Consider the following 17,781-nt stretch of genomic DNA (forward strand, 5'->3'; position numbering starts at 1 on the left):
GTTATTTTCTACAGAAACACACTTGTAATTTTGCAATATAAGTACAAGTTGCAACTCAGTGTTTTACTTTAAGTGGTTCTCAAGCTTGACTACAGAATTCCTTAATATATAAAAGTTTCTAGCCCAATGCTTGATTCAATGAAAGGTAGCTCTCTCTTCCCTCCAAATCTGTCTGAGAAGATTAGATTGAATTTCTAGCTTATAGTGTTTAAAAAGAAGCAAACATGGTGTTATATATTCTGGGATACAATGACAATTACCTCCCCAATCCCCTTCTTCTACATAATTGTACTTCAATAAATAAGGTAAATGATAGATTAGAATAGCTGCTAATGAAAGCATCAATTTTTCATGGTCTGTGTATATATGTTTTCCTGGGGATTGAATCTAGGGCACTGAACATACTAGGGAATCACTTTAACATTATGCCTCATCCCCCTCAAAACATCAACTTTCTGTATGTCATTAGAAATTTTTTTATACAAAGAATGAAGCAAGCCAGTGTTTAGTTTATCCACTCTATGTAAATGACCACCAAATCTAAATATAAGAAAGAGCAGAGCATGGTGGCACATGCCTGTAACCTTGACACTCAGAAGGAAGAAGCAGGACTTGTCCTAGTTCTAGGTCAGCCTGAATTGCACAGATAGACCCTATCTCAAATATATATGAATAAAAATAAAACTAGAAGATAAATCAAGGCTTCTATTTCCAAGAACACAGAAATCTTAAAAACCAATTTCAAAGTATAAAAATAAACCTATCTTGGATTAAGACAAAAATGTTCATTTTATATTATATAAAATAATAAAAACAGATGTGACAGCATTTTTAAAGGATCATAATAGATACATACATATATACATTAGGTACAAGTAGCTAACATTTTATTACTATGAACCAGACCTTTTAAAGCAGTATTTGTATATAATGCCTATTTTAAATACTCACAAAACCCTATGAGATAGACATTATTATTATCCCCCATTTGAAAACTAGGGAAACAGAGAATCTGAGAGAACAGGTCATTTACCAGTGGCTGCATAGCTACTAAGTGGTGAGACCAAGATTTGACCGCAGGCATTGTAGCCTTGGACACAACTGTCTTTCCTACATACTATGAATGTGTGTATTATTTGATATAAATCACCTGAAAAATAGCATTCTAGTGGGAAACAGAATTACTTGTTTTTAAAAAGAACCACTAGGAATTAGAACTAATATAGCAAAAATTTTTGACATTGTATATACCACTAATATTAAGAGAAAAAATATTACAAAATTCAAAACAGAAAAATAATTCACTAAAAATAAGGAATGTTCTGGAAAAACATAATAGCAAATGGATTGGATATTAATAAAGGCATCTCATTAAAGGAAAGTACTGAACATATACATAGCATGTTTACTCACTATAAGTTTAATATATATCCATTATAAATTGTTCTCAAAAATACAGAAAAGTAGAAAGAAGGAAATAAAAATCATACTTAATCTTACAACACAAAGAAAGGAAAATTTCCAATATTTTCTGGGTTATCTTAAATGGAACTATTTCCACACAGTTAAGATCATACAATGGACTGGAAGTATAACTCTGTGTAGTACCGTGCCTGTCTAGCAAGTGTGAGGCCTTAAGTTTGATTCTCAGTGTTGAAAACAAATAAGCCACTGTTCTATTCAATATTGTTAGGTTTTCAGCTGTATTCCAAAAACACTTTCTTGTATAGCTAATATTCTCCAAAATATTTTGATGGCTCCAAAATAATCATACAAGTATACTAGAATTTAGCTAATCATTTTCTTCTCGTTAAACTATACAGAAAGCTTCTGTGCACTAAGGTTTATCAAGATCTTAGACTTGTTACCTAATACGTTTAAGAAAACAATTGCCAGATGGAAGTATAAAAAACATTTTCCATTCCATGTATTTTACTAAATTATTTAACAGGAAGGCACTGATACTAAAGGGATTGGCTACTGTGAGTTAAAACTTTAAGAATATTTATAAACATCATTTACAAATCATTTTCATTGGTGGCAGTTGTTTGAATATTCTTTTCATTGTCAAATCGGTAAAGCTTTACAATGGAAAAAAAGGTCTTAATTTAAGGTTAAATAGGAATTATAATTTAAAAATTAAACTCAAGTATATTTATTTCATGGAACAACTCACTTCTTTCCTAACTATAGGCTTCTTCAAAACTTTTAAAACACACTTATGTCAAAAAGAAGTTATTCTATGATCCTTAATACTACAAAAGTAGAAACATCTGAGAATACTTTTTTTATTTTTATGATTTGGCACACATGTACATATGCATGTTTGTATGTGTGATGTACATGTAACATATACAAATTGTTCATGCACATGCACATGCCCTGTATTTTACATATGCAGAGGAGAATGTCAGGTGTCTGTCTCAAGTGCTCATCCATGTGCTTTCCTTGATAAAGAATATTTCCCTCAATCCAGAGATGACATTTTTGTCATATTTTCAGTCAGCAAGCCCCAGCAGTTCTTTAGTCTCTGCCTCTTTCAGAGCTAGGGTTACATATGTGTATGACTAAAACCAGCAGCTTATGTGGGTGCTAAGGAACCAAATTCAGGTGGCCATAGGCCCTCATGCTTGCACAGCAGCAACTCAACCAATGAGCCACTTCCCTAAGCCAAGGAATACCTTTTATACTGCGCTTTGTTAAAAACACAGTATAGTGGTATGCCAGGTGAGTGTAGTGAGCTCAAGGCCACCCTGAGACTACGTAGTGAATTCCACGTTAACCAAGACTAGAGTGCAACCCTACCTTGAAAAACAAAACAAAACAAAAACCCACATAGCATAGTTAAGCAGATATTTTAAAAAAATCTATATATACTCAAAGTTCTTAGTGTAACACACTATAAGACAAGACATTGCATTTCTAAGAATAAAAGGTAAAACAACTCTGAAATTATTTTGGGTGAAATTATTTCTCCAATGATGCCTTATTCCTAACTGTCTTCCTTTAGAGTCCTTTTATTTGGCCATGCCCTTATTTGCCAATTTAATCAAGGTTGCCATGAACACAGAAGAAAGAAAAGTCTTAGTCCAACTAATGGAAAAGAAGGTAGGACCTACAAAGAGTTGTCAGAGACAATGTTCCATTTTTAAGGCTATCCACCCAATGAATACATTTAAAAAGGACCTATCAGAGGTAGTTATTATTTAGTAATCTCATGATGTGAACAAAATTTAAAGTGCTTCATCTTCACAGTACCTGTCATTATTTGTGTGTGTGCGTGTGTGTGTGTGTGTGTGTGTGTGTGTGTGTGTGTGTGTGTGTGTGTACCTGCTAGATTGTAATCCACAAGAGGATAGAAAGCTAGTCTCTTGCATGGCTATGTCCCTATTTCTTGGCAGTAATGATTAAAATATGTTTGTTAAATGAAATATGAAATAATTTAAGTAAAAATATCTAATGATGGAATGGAGGTATGGCTTAGTGGTTAAGGCGCTTGCCTGCTAAGCCAAAGGACCCAGGTTCAATTCCCCAGGACCCAAGTAAGCCAGATACACAAGGGGACACATGTGTCTGGAGTTAGTTTGCAGTGGCTGGAGGACCTAGCGCACCCATTCTCTCTTTCTCTCTCTCTTTCTCTCTCTCTCATTACCTCTTTCTATCACTCTGTCAAATAAATAAAAGAATAAATATCTTTTTTTTGGAACCTTTGTTCTTTAATGAGCCAAGGGGATTTTTTCATTGAGCTGCTGTGTGTAGCCACACAGTGTGTAATGAATAAATGTCTTTTTTTTTTTTTGGCTTTTTTGAGGTAGGGTCTCACTCTAGCCCAGGCTTACCTGGAATTCACTATGGAGTCTCAGGGTGGCCTCGAACTCATGGCGATCCTCCTACCTCTGCCTCCCAAGTGCTGGGATTAAAGGTGTGCGCCACCACGCCCAACTCAAGGATAAATATCTTATAAAAAGATGCCTAATTAGAATCTGTCACACTAAAATAAAATCCTAGAGGCTGGAGAGATGGCTTAGTGGTTAAGGCACTTACCTGCAAAGCCAAAGGATGCATATTCAATTCCCCACTACCCACATAAAGCCAGATGCACAAGGTGGCATATGTGTCTGGAGAATGTTTGCAGTAGTTAGAGGCTGTGGCACACCCATTCATTCCATCTCTTACTCTCTCTCTCTCACTTAAATAAACAAAATGTAAAAAAAAAAAAAGTTTTCTAAACTCTAGGCACAAGAAATTCTGCCTGTGAATGTGTAGTGCCCTTCTAACCATGGCACACAGAATTCACACCAAAGGCACAAACATAATTCTCTAAGTTAAAAATTCCCATGTTTAGTTTACAACGTTATCACAGAAAGATAAACATCCCAGGGGAAAAAATAAGAAAAAGCTAGGAATTATTGTGTCATTAGAAATCTAATAAGTATATAAACAGTATACCAGAAACTCAGTTTATTGTGGCTTAGTAGGGTAAATGTGCAAGGCAGGAAGGAGAAGGATTTCACAACATGCAAGCTCAAAGTACAGCTTTACCAACCAGTCAGAAAACAAGGGACTCATCCAATTCCTCTACTTTCTAACATGGATATGTGAGCGAGAGGGAGACTATTTGCTTGATGAACTGCTATAGCAATCTGTTATAGTTTGTATATAGAATGTCTCCCATAGGTTCATGTGTTTGAACAATTAGTTCCTAGCTGCTGGTGGTGTTTTAGGAGGTTGTGGAAGCTTTGGGAGGTGGCTCCTAGCTGATGGAAGTAGATCGCTGGGGGTTGAGCCTTGAGATTAATCACCAGGCCCCACTTCCTGCCCTCTGATTCCTAATCCTAAGAGATGTTAGCAGGAAGCCTCATATTCCTACAGGTGGCCTGGATCCAGAGTTATATCTTCCCTGCCATGATGAATTTATATCATCTCAAACTGTGAGTCAAAAATAAGTCCTTCCTCCATTAAGTTGCTTTATTTCAGGTATTTGGTCACAGCAATAATGGTATAACTATAAACATTACTACCATTTTTGACCAATGAGATCTCTACTAGACAGGTCTCATCTCAATTTTCTTGCTTACATATCTGGGAGAACTAGGGATATTCTGAGTATTATGATTTAATATAGTGAATATTATCATTTAGCAGGGGGCTATAAAAAGGATTCTGGATCTAGAAAATGTAAAATTCTGGACCTGATAAGGTACATTGTGAGATCCTTGAGTTTTGAGCAGTCATATGGTTTTGAATGTTAAAAACATCAAAAATGAAAAAATATTCAGTGAGAAAATAACGTGAGTCAATTGTCAGCTACTTTCACATACATTTTTGTTTTTGTTTTTTGAGGTAGGGTTTCACTCTATTCCAGGCTGACTTGGAATTCACTATGTAGTCTCAGGATAGCCAAGACCTCATGTAGATCCTCCTACCTCCGTCTCCTGAGTGCTGAGATTAAAGGCATGCGCCACCACGCCCAGCTTCACATACATTTTAACCTTCACAGAAAAATTACTTTGCCTTATGAACAACTTATATTTGTACTTATCAGATTTAAATAAAAAAAATTTCAACAACTAGTTCATCTGTCTAACACACTGCTAGTATGGGAAAAACATGATATTACCTAGTTGACTGCAAAGACACCAGAAGTATTTATCATTTCTAGACATGAGTGCTTACACATCATTTCTTGTCTAGGTACTGCACTCAAAGTTATGGTTGACATCTGGTTTAAGATATGCCATCAGGACTTAAATTGTCAGAAAGAAAATTTTGAATTCATAGTAAAAAGTGCTTCTCTATGTGGGTAAAGTAGCTAAGTCTGGTCCCTTGGTGCAGTTTAGTAGGAGACATCATATTCTATTAGACACATACTGTGTGACTGTTCAAGACACTTCTCAAATAAACTTAAAATATCTTTGCCAATCAGAAAATTTTATGTCTGGTATTCTCTGGTTCAGGATTTATAGATAACTGATTAAGACATCCTCTATTCAACACCCCCTCACACACACAAAATGAACCCCACCATACCTAAGTTAAACAAAACGTTCTGTCTGAAAATACCAAGTACACTATTCCTTTGAGGTTGTAGCAATAAAATACAATAAAGTAGGAATTTTATAAACAAAAGAAATTTATTTCTCACAGCTCTGTAGACTATAAATTTCAAGATAAAGATAACAGCAGATTTAGTGCCTGGTGAGGTCCAGCTGTTCATATGTATAGCACTTTCTCACTCTAGTCTCACATGGGTGAAGGTATTAATGAGCATCCTTGAGACTTTAAAAAAAAATAAGGGCACTATTTCCTACTCATAAGGCTCACATGACACTTAAGTCACATGCCAAAGATACTACCTTTTAATTTCACCACTGTGTGAAATAGGATTCAGTATATGAAAATTGAGGAGAAACAAACATTTTTATAACACCACCTGGTAAGAGATCCTCCATAGCAACAGAATACCAAAGAAAATGTGTAATCAAAACAAAATAAAACTGGACAGCAAGAAGATAGTTTTAGAGACAGAATGTTCTAAGGGAAACTAGTTAAATCAAGGCAGAGATGGTCCAGGGCAGGAAAAAAATTAAGTCATCAAATTTAAGAGCTAAAATTCAGGCAGCAACAGATAAGAATAGTTGGGTAGAAAATCTCCTTCAATTAGATCATAATGGAATGAAACTAAAAATCAATGGTACAATAAATCTTGGAAAACACACAAATATGGAGAATTGAAAACAAATGTTCTTAAACAACAAATGGTCACAGGAGAAATAAAATATTATTTCAGATATATGCAACCTGTGGCCTGTGGGACACATATACGTCAGGATGGCTATTAATGTATCCTAACACATCTGTAGATTCCAATGTCATGCTGAAATGCAAAAAAGTTTGAACCTACAAGAAAATGGAAGCCAGGCAGGATGGCACACATCTACAATCCCAGCAATTGGGAAGCTCTGTCAGGAGGACTTCTATGAGTCCAAGTACAGTCTAGACTAAATAGAAAACCCTATCTCTTAAAAAAGGAAAAGGAAATGGAAGCACACATAGAAAAACTATATCAAAATAGTCCTATTATTAAATGAACATCAATAAGTATACCAAGACAGTAAAGCTCATATATAAACAACCTAAATTTACACTTCAAGTGTCTGTAAAACAAATTCCAGACAAACTTGCCAGAAGGAAAAAAGTAAAAAACAAAAAATCAGAAAAGGGATAAATGAAATATAATCAACAAATAAAGCAACAGAAGAAAAGTCAGTTTTTAATTTTTTTAAATTATTTATTTATTTATTTGAGAGCGACAGACACAGAGAGAAAGACAGATAGAGGGAGAGAGAGAGAATGGGTGTGCCAGGGCTTCCAGCCTCTGCAAACGAACCCCAGACATGTGTGCCCCCTTGTGCATCTGGCTAACGTGGGACCTGGGGAACCGAGCCTAGAACCGGGGTCCTTAGGCTTCACAGGCAAGCGCTTAACCACTAATCCATCTCTCCAGCCCAATTTTATTTTTTAAAGAAAGAAGCAGATAGAGAAAATGGACATGCCAAGGTCATTAGCCACTGCAAATGAACTCCAGATGCATGTGCCACCTTGTGCATCTGGCTTAAATGGGTCCTGGGGAATCAAATTTGGGTCCTTTGACTTTGCAGGCAAGGGCCTTAACTGCTAAGCCATCTCTCCAGTCCAAGAGTTAGTGTTCTTTAAGATAAAATAGATAAACCCTTAGCTAAAGTAAGAAAAAGAATAAAATAAGATCAGAAATGAAAGATATTACATATAAACTACCAACAAAAGCAAAGGATCATAAAAGACTTCTATACATAATTATATACTAGGGCTGGAGAGATGGCTTAGCGGTTAAGCGCTTGCCTGTGAAGCCTAAGGACCCCAGTTCGAGGCTCGGTTCCCCAGGTCCCACATTAGCCAGATGCACAAGGGGGCGCACGCATCTGGAGTTCGTTTGCAGAGGCTGGAAGTCCTGGCGCGCCCATTCCCTCTCTCTCTCCCTCTATCTGTCTTTCTCTCTGTGTCTGTCGCTCTCAAATAAATAAATAAAAAATTAGGGCTGGAGAGATGGCTTAGCGGTTAAGCGCTTGCCTGTGAAGCCTAAGGACCCCGGTTCGAGGCTCGGTTCCCCAGGTCCCACGTTAGCCAGATGCACAAGGGGGCGCACGCGTCTGGAGTTCGTTTGCAGAGGCTGGAAGCCCTGGCACGCCCATTCTCTCTCTCTCCCTCTACCTGTCTTTCTCTCTGTGTCTGTCTCTCTCAAATAAATAAATAAAATAAAAATAAAATATTTAAAAAAAATTAAAAAAATATTTTAATAATTATATACTAATAAATTCGATCACCCAGAAGACATTGATAAACTCCTAAAGTCATAAAACACATCAAGAACAAATTAGGAAGAAAAAGAAAATATGAACAAATTGTTATTGAGTAAAAAAAGTAAATCAGTAATAAAAAGCCTCCCCCTGAAGAAGAAACAAGGCCAGATGGCTTCACTACTGAATTTTTTTAAATGTTTTATTTATTTATGTATTTATTTGAGAGGAAGACACAGAGAGAAAGAGAGAATGGGCATGCCAAGGCCTCCAGTCACTGCAAATTAACTCCAGACGCATGTGCCCCCTTGTACATCTGGTTTACATGGATCTTGGGGAATTGAACCGGGTTCCTTAAGCTTCACAGGCAAATGCCTTAATTGCTAAGCCATTTTCCAAACCCCACTATTGAAATTTTATCAAACACTTGAGAAGAGCTAATACTAATTCTCCTCAAAGTCATATAAAAGTATAGGAAATACTTCCAAACTTGTTTCACACTATTGACATTATTCTGACAGCACCAGCAGACCAAGACACTGAAAGAAAATTGTAGAGCAACATTTCTGGTGAACATAAATGCAAAAGTCCTCATAAAAATATTGACAAATCAAATCCAGGAACACATTAAAAGAATCATCCACCATGGTCAATTTGAGATTTATCTTCTGTATGTAAGGATGTTTCAAAATAAAAAAAATGAATAAATGTGATACACCACATCAACAAAATGAAGGATAAAAATTATATAATCAGGTTTAGAGAGATGGTTTAGTGATTAAGGTGCTTGCCTGCAAAGCCTAAGGACCTAGGTTTGATTCCCCAGTGTCCACATAAGCCTGATGCACAAGGTGGTACATGTACCTGGAGTTTGTTTGTAGTGGCTAGAGGTCCTGGCATGCCTATTCTCTCTTTCTCTCAAATAAGTAAATAAAATATTTAAAAATTATATGATAAGGTTCATGGGTCTATATAGCTCAGTGGTAGAACACTTGCCTAGCACACCAAAACCCTGGATTCAATTTCTGGCAACACAAAAATGTATGTTCATCCAAATATATGCAGAAAACACATCTGAAAAATACTCTTTCATAAAAAATATTTCCAATAAGTAAGTATAGAGACAATGTACATCGGCACAATGAAGACCTCATATGACAAAGCTATAGCTGACATCATTCATGAGTGAAAAGTTAAAAGGATTTTTTTCTCTAATTTTATGAACAAGGAATGCTTACTCTTACTGTTGCCCTTTAAGATAGTGCCAAAGGTCCTAGCCAGAGAAACCATAAACAGAAAGGAAGAAAATACACTCCAACTGGAAAGGAACAAGTGAAATTGTGGTTGCTGGTATTATCTCATGGATAGAAACATTAGAAACCTTTTAAGAAACTGTCAGAATCCATAAATGAATTTAGTAAAATTGTAGCTCACAAAGTCAACCATCATTGTCTCTATATATTAATAGTTAAATATTTGAAAAGGAAACTAAGAAGTCACTTATATTTGTGAAATTTTAAAGATTTACACATAAACTTAACCATGAAAGGAAAAGTCTACGTTTTAGTTATGTCTCTTGTCACTGTGAATAAAAAGTACCCAACAAGAGCAACTTAAGGGAAGAAGGGATTATTTGGGGTCATAGTATGAAAATACTCTTTATCATGGTGGAGACTACATGGAGGTGACAGATAATACAGTTGTGACATCAAGGGTGTGAGGCAGCTAGTCACATTGTGTTCACAGCCAGGAACCTGAGAGAGAGGAATGCTGGTGCTCCACTAGCTTTCTCATTTTTATCAGTCCAAGACCCTAGCCCATGGAATGGTGTAGCCCACACTCAGTATGGGTCTGCTTTCCTCAGTTAAACCCCTCTGGAAATGCCCTAACAGACATGCCTAAAGGTGAGAATCCTAGGGGGTTCTAAATCCAATGAACATTAATCATCATAGCTATATACTAAAAATATAACTCACTGACAGGGAACAAAATTGAAATACATATCTATCTCATGATCATTGATTAGAAGAGTTTATGATGTAAAAATTGCCAGTACTACTCAAATCAATTGTAGATTCAATGCAATCTCTATAAAAATTAATGCAATTTTTTACAAACATGGGAAAAAAATCACTGAGTGTGCATGAAGACACAATAGCCAAGTCAATCTTGAAAAAGAAAAATTCAGAAGCATTGAGTACCCTGAATTAAAAAAATGTATTACAGAGCAACTACAATAAAACAGCATGGTACCATCATAAAGATAAACACAGTAACCAATAGATGAAAACACGTGACTAAGAAATAAACCTGCACATTTATGGTCAACTGATTTTTATTGACAAAGGTGTTAAGAGTACACAGTGGAGAAGTGGATCCCTCCTTCAACAATTGGCTTTAAAAATGGGACATTCACATGCAAAAGAATGAAATTAGACCTTTATTATCCACCACATATAAAAACTGATTTGAGAAAAACAAAAGCTTTAAACATAAGATAGAAAACTACAAAAATCTTAGAAGAAAACACAGGCAAGCTCTATGGGATTGGTGTGGTCAGTATTGTCGTGGGATATGAATCTGATGCTGAAAGAACAGGCAACAAAAGTAAACTTAGAGAAATAGAATGACAACATGCTAAAATCTTCTACACAGAAAAGTAAATGGTAATATACAAAAATAATGTGAGAGAAAAATGTGCAAACTATACATCTAACAGGGATTAATAAATATTTTTATATAAAGACCTTAGTTCAATACCAAGAAAAATAATCTGATTTATAATGGACAAAATGTTGGAATAGACGTTTTTTTGCAAAATGGCCAGGAGGTATATGAAAACAAACAAACGAACGAATAAACAACAAGAAAAAAGATCAGTATGACTGATTATTGAGGAAATATATCAAATGTATAATATTACTTCCTGTTACAATGGATTTCATCAGAAAGCTGAGAGATGATTCTTACAGAATTTGCAAAAAAAAAAAAAAGCATCTCTTATACATCGTTGCTATCAGTGCAGCAATTCTGGACAACAGTATGAATGTTTCTCAGAAACACTAAAAATAAAACTACCATACAGAGCTATAAGTATAGCTCAATGGTAATGCTTTAATCTCTGGGTTAAGTCCCTAGTACTGATAAAAACAAAACAAACAAAATGTCTACCTTTAAACTCAGTATTCCCATTTCTGAATATATATGCAAAGGAACTACTATCAACATTTTGAAAGGATATCTTTATTTTCATGTTCATTATGGAAATATTCACAATAGTCAAGATATAAAAACAAGTTCAGTTTCCATTAAAATATGAATAAAGAAAACATAGCATACATACATAATGGAATAACATTCAGTCTTAAAGGTAGTGAGGGAATTCTGTGATTTTTCAACCACAGGGATAAATGTGGAGGATATCCTAAGCGAAATACTTCAGGCATAGGATAAATATCACATGATCTATCTCACTTTTCCTGGAAATCTAGGCATAGTTGAACTCATAAAAGGAAAGAGTAAGAACAATGATGGTTACCAGAGGCTAGAGGAGGGGGACAAGAGAAAGAATACAGACTTCCTAATTAGAGTACAAAGTTACATATAGATGGGAGTCATAGACTCTGATATCTACTACATAACAGGGTATCTATAGTTCATAATATTATATGTTTCCAAGTAACCAAGAAAGTAACTTCAAATATTTCACAATAAAATTACTGGTAAGCATATAATAAATATGTTAAATATGATTTTTCACATATATCAAAATATCATCTTGTACCCCACAAACATATATAATTATGACCTGACAATCAAAAATAATATTACTAGCCAAGCATTGTTGTACACACTTGTAATCCCAGCACTTAAGAGGCTTAAACAGGAAAACCATGATTTCAAGGTAAGTCTGGGCTACACAATAAGACACTGACAAAACAAAACCAAAAACATTAGTAATAATGAATTTATAGTATTTAAAGGAAATGACCACCCCAGGATGTATACTTTATGACAAAACAAAGGAAAAGAAGATAATTCTTAATAAATAAATGTTATTATTATGTATTTACTTATTTAAGAGTGACAGAGAGAGAAAGAGGCAGAGAGACAGAAAGAGGGAGAATGAGCATGCTAGGGCCTCCAGCCACTGCAAACGAACTCCAGATGCATGTGGCCCCTTGTTCATCTGGCTAACGTGGGTCCTGGGGAATTGAGCCTTGAACCAGGGTCCTTAGGCTTCACAGGCAAGCACTTAACCACTAAGCCATCTATCCAGCCCTAAGTGTTATTATTTTTAAAATAACTACAACCATTATACTTTTACTCAACATACCTAGAAGAAAATTTGGCTTTCTGTGGCTCTTTTGGCCTTTCAGAAAACAGAAAGCATCCTTCTAAAGTACAGGAATTCATTAGTCTTCCTTGATGAAGCTCAGTATCATGGTAGCTAGGACACTATGTGGATTCTCACATAGATACTCCTTTCTATGCAAACTGGGAGTTTCCCAACTGGCAGTTAAGATGCTAAAGCACCAGAGATAAATAAGTTATAAAGTGAGGATGGAGAATGGAAGGCTAATGATTTGAATCCTTGGTATGCATTTTTCTCAAGACAAGAGACACCAAAGGATGTGACTTTTGGTGGAACCAGAAGACAAATTTGGATTACCCTTCAAATTTCTGACCCCTGTATCTATATTGGCTGATGAGCAGAGGATAGGGTGGAGAAGAGAGAAGCAGTAAGAAAGAATACATGCATGCAGACTTGGCTAACATCACACAAATTTACAAGGAATGAATTAACCAGAAATCAGTCTGACATTCATGGTGTTCACCCAAGGCAGGCATCACCAGTGACAGCAAGAATTGCGGTCCCTGGACCAGCAGCATTAGCTTCTCAGGGCCCAAACATACTGGTAAGAAACTTTGGATGTTGGACTATCCATCTATGTTTTCAAAACCCTCCAGGTGACTTTTCATATATGGTCAACTTTGAGAACTATTGATATATAAGAAGAATGTGTAAAAATTCCTTAATTATATAGAAATATATAAGCCCTTGTTATTTGAAGTACATGAGTAAATTTTCTCTTTTATTAAGGAGCTGAAATGCTTGATCAGGTCATTCACAATTCTGAGTCGGTAAGTACACATCTAATATTTTATGTGGTACAGATCTTAAACAATTCAGTTAGCCTCTATAAATATGCTTTTTAAGAATAATGAAATTGGTATAATACCAATTTCAACAGTTGTTGGGATTAAATAAGATTTTTTAAAACTCTACTCATGGTTGGGAAAGTGCTTGCTGTACAATCATGAGAACATGAATTTGGACCCCTGGTACTCATGTAAAAGCCAGGTATGGTGGGATGTACCTGTAATTCCAGTACTGTGGAGGTAGAGACAGCAGGATCCTTAGATTTTACTAGCTAGTTAGTTAGTCTAGCCAAATCTGTCAGCTGCAGGTTCAAGAAGAGACCCTATCTCAAAAAAAAAAAAAAAAAAGAAAAGAAAAGAAAAAGATGGAACAAAGCACGGTGGCACAAATCTTTAATGCCAACACTTGGCAGGTTGAGATAGGAGGATCACCATAAATTCAAAGACAGCCTGGGATACAGAGTAAGTTCCACCTACGTCAGCCCTACCTAAAACATAACTACATAAAAATAAGATGAAGACAACCCATGTCAATATCAAGCCACTTTATGCATGTGCACACAGGAGCATGCACACTTGCACAGTGTGCCCACATACATGTGCATGAATACACTCACACCATATACACAAGCAAAAAATTCTACCCAAATTCATAAATACATACACACACACACACACACACACACACACACACACACACACACACACATATATAATGTTTGGTAAGTGGTAGTGGTGCTGCTATCTATTTATTGAAAGTTTGCGTGGCCTCTGTAAATATGTAGCTCATAGGAGGTACCCTGGGAGAAAAGTAAGAGTGTGAGTTTTCAAAAGGGTATATCCTATCACTAAAGCATAGCTTTGCAGCAAAGTAAGGATACATTTTCTAGACTCCAGATGCAAAGATGCCAAGAAAAAAGATTAGTTGACACACCAGGGCTACAGTAGAGAGAAAAAACAAAGAGAGCAAATTAGACATTGCTGTCTGTAGATGAATATTGCTGCTGGTGAACATGGAAGGACTGAAAGAGCAAAGCTATGCTGTGGTGAACTCTCTTCACCTGGCAAGAAGGAAGTTCTTACATACATATTTTTCAAACCAAATTCGAGTGGGCTCAATATTGTGCACATTAGATGGAGGTGGCGACATCCTGACTTTCTCAAATAAAAGATACTTACAAACATAACAGGACAAAATGAAATCAAGGCTATCTTGGGAAATCCAGAATATATAGTACTGTTTGGAACTGGTCTTTATAAAAAACACTCAATAACAGCATGGGTGAAGAACTTTAAAATTTCACAATAGCCTTATGCAGTTTCTGATTATGACTCAGCCTAAGGAATGATGGTTATAAAAGCATATGATGCAAAAAAGAGCATAAATGAAAAGTTACATAAAGTCATATCTCTGTAATCCCAATCCTCCAGATCATTCTGGTATTGTAAATTCACTAACTATAAAAATCTAGAAACTTTAGCTTAAAAAATAGGGGACCCGGAGGGGGGACATGAGTACAACCTTTTTATAAAAATAATAAATAATTTTTAATTGAAGTATCAGGTTCACCTCTAGAATTCAAGATTACATACCATGTCCTATATTTTAGAATCATTTTTAATTATTGTTGATTGCAAGGGGGCCTATTTCAAGACTCTTTAAGACTAAATTATGTTCATGAATTAATTTTCTAGAGATCCAACAAATAGCTACATCCATTTTTTAACTTTAAACATGATTTGCAAGCAGAGTTTAGTGGGGGCGGTGAATGGGAATGAATAAACATGGGCACACCAGGGCCTCTTGCCTGTGAAAATGAACTACAGATGCTTGTGCCACTTTGTTTATCTGGCTTTACATGGATACTGGGAAACTGAACCTGGGCTATCAGCCTTTTCAAGCAAGTACCTTTAACTGCTGAGACATCTCCCCAGTATAATTTGTTTTATTTTATTTTACTTATTTATTTGAGAGCAACAGACAGAGAGAGAAAGATGCAGAGAGAGAGAGAGAGAGAGAGAGAGAGAGAGAGAGAGGGAGAAAATGGGCACGCCAGGGCCTCTAGCCACTGAAAACGAACTCCAAACACGTGCGCCCCTTGTGCATCTGGCTAACGGGGGTCCTGGGGAACCGAGCCTCGAACTGGGGTCCTTAGGCTTCATAGGCAAGCGCTTAACTGCTAAGCCATCTCTCCAGGCCCCCAGTATAATTTTTAAAAATTGCTTATTGGTATAGAAATATTAGGTTTCATTATGGCATTTTCAAACTTTTTTGAAATTTCTCTTCCCCTATTTCCTCCTTTCCTCCCCCCCCACCTTCCTTTTTTCATGTCACATGTGTTTCTTTTTGCCCTGGCACTCTTTCTGAACACCTCTTGTACCCTCTGGTGGTCTCTGATCTAGTTTCATAAACTATATCAATTCTCGACCCCTTGGTTATATACATACATACATACAAGCATTAAAATTTAGGATCTCTGGTCCAGGAAAGAAGCATTCCAAGGCCTATCTATTCCCAGGAGGGCTCATTCTTCTATTGAAAATCCTACAGGGGCTGGAGAGATGGTTTAGCGGTTAAGTGCTTGCCTGTGAAGCCTAAGGACCCGGGTTCGAGGCTCGGTTCCCCAGGTCCCACGTTAGCCAGATGCACAAGGGGGCGCACGTGTCTGGAGTTCGTTTGCAGAGGCTGGAAGCCCTAGCGCGCCCATTCTCTTTCTCTCCCTCTATCTGTCTTTCTCTCTGTGTCTGTCGTTCTCAAATAAATAAATAAAAAATGAACAAAAAAATATTAAAAAAACATCCTACAGGAGCTGGGAATAGGAACTCTTCATCCAGATGCCTCCCTCCAATCCTGGCCTTTCAAGGAGAATGGGAAGTAAGCAGCTTGCTTTTATCAGTGGCAACCACAGACTCTCTGACCTTGGGACATTTATGGTTCTTTCACCTTTGTTAAAACTTTAGGCCAGGCATGGTGGCTCATGGCTTTAATCCCAGCACTTGGAAGGCTGAGATAGGAGGACTGCTGTGAGTTTGAGGCCAGCCTCAGACTACATAATGAATTCCAGGTCAGCCTAAACTACAGCAAGATGCTACCTGAAAAAAAACAAAGCAAAACAGAAAGATGAGCAGAGTCCAGACACAACATCTCGATTTTACGATTTCCTGTGACTTACCTCAGCCTAAACTTTTCTTCTCCCGGTATAATGGCTTATATTGACTGTCAACTTGACAGGGCTTAGAATCACCTACAAGGGGTTATCTAGATTAGATTAGCCTCTGAACATGACTTTGAGGGATTATCTTAAGTAAATTAATGGAGGCAGAAAGACCTTAACTTAACTATGGGCAGCTCTAGCAGTTCCTGGACTGTATAAAAGGAGGTGGCTGTGTAGCAGCATTCATCACTCTCTGCTTTCTCACTGGAATGAATGTGACCAGCTCCGCTTTAAGCTCCTGATGCTATGCCTTCCCTTGCTAATGGATTGCAACCTGGAAGTGTAAGCTAAAATAAGCCTTTCCTCCCTTAAAAAAAAAGTTAGGAACCACACGAGAGAGTACATGCAATCTTTATCTTTCTGAATCTGGGTCACCTCAACTACATACAATTTTTTAAATTATTTATTTATTTATTTATTTATTTATTTATTTATTTATTTATTTATTTATTTATGGGAGAGAGAGTGAGAAGCAGATAGAGAGATAGAGAATGGGTATACCAAAGCCTCTAGCAACTGGAAAGGGACTCCAGATGCACGTGGACCTTGTGCATCTGGCTTTATGTGAATCCTGGGGAATAGAACCTAGGTCCTTTGGCTTTGTGGGAAGTGCCTGCTGAACCATCTCTCCAGCCCAGCTACATAATTTTTAACCACCATTTAGAAGAAGGGAAAGCTTACTATTTACCAAAATGACAATGATTCTGTCAATAATGAAACCTACCTGCTAACAATTCAGTCAGAGATATGTGAGTTTAAACAATGTACCTTCTAGTGAAGGTAGCAGGTTTTAGAGAAATAAAAGAATGCTAGCTATTAGAATTCAAGAATAGGGGGCTGGAGAGATGGCTTAGCGGTTAAGCACTTGCCTGTGAAGCCTAAGGACCCCGGTTCGAGGCTCGGTTCCCCAGGTCCCACGTTAGCCAGATGCACAAGGGGGCGCACACGTCTGGAGTTCGTTTGCAGAGGCTGGAAGCCCTGGCACACCCATTCTCTCTCTCTCCCTCTATCTGTCTTTCTCTCTGTGTCTGTCGCTCTCAAATAAATATTTTTTCAAAAAAGAATAG

The 17,781-nt window shown here is 36.8% G+C and overlaps 2 protein-coding genes across 4 annotated transcripts in view; one reads left to right on the forward strand and one right to left on the reverse strand.

Annotated features, from left to right (window-relative positions):
* The window catches only part of Tmem164 (transmembrane protein 164), a 498,963-nt gene that overhangs the window by 298,295 nt on the left and 182,887 nt on the right, over positions 1 to 17,781 (forward strand). The window contains exon 8 of one of the 3 annotated variants that reach the window (XM_045140040.1): positions 13,441 to 13,481. The exons of the other annotated variants lie outside the window; for them this stretch is intronic. The gene's annotated coding sequence lies outside the window, so the exon portion shown is untranslated. Of the gene's footprint in view, positions 1 to 13,440; positions 13,482 to 17,781 lie in introns of those variants that run through there. 3 annotated transcript variants of the gene reach the window in all.
* Ammecr1 (AMMECR nuclear protein 1) overlaps positions 1 to 17,781 on the reverse strand; it is a 125,089-nt gene that overhangs the window by 73,991 nt on the left and 33,317 nt on the right. The window lies entirely within an intron of this gene.

The sequence above is a fragment of the Jaculus jaculus genome, chromosome X (assembly GCF_020740685.1).
Source record: "Jaculus jaculus isolate mJacJac1 chromosome X, mJacJac1.mat.Y.cur, whole genome shotgun sequence".
Taxonomy (NCBI): domain Eukaryota; kingdom Metazoa; phylum Chordata; class Mammalia; order Rodentia; family Dipodidae; genus Jaculus; species Jaculus jaculus.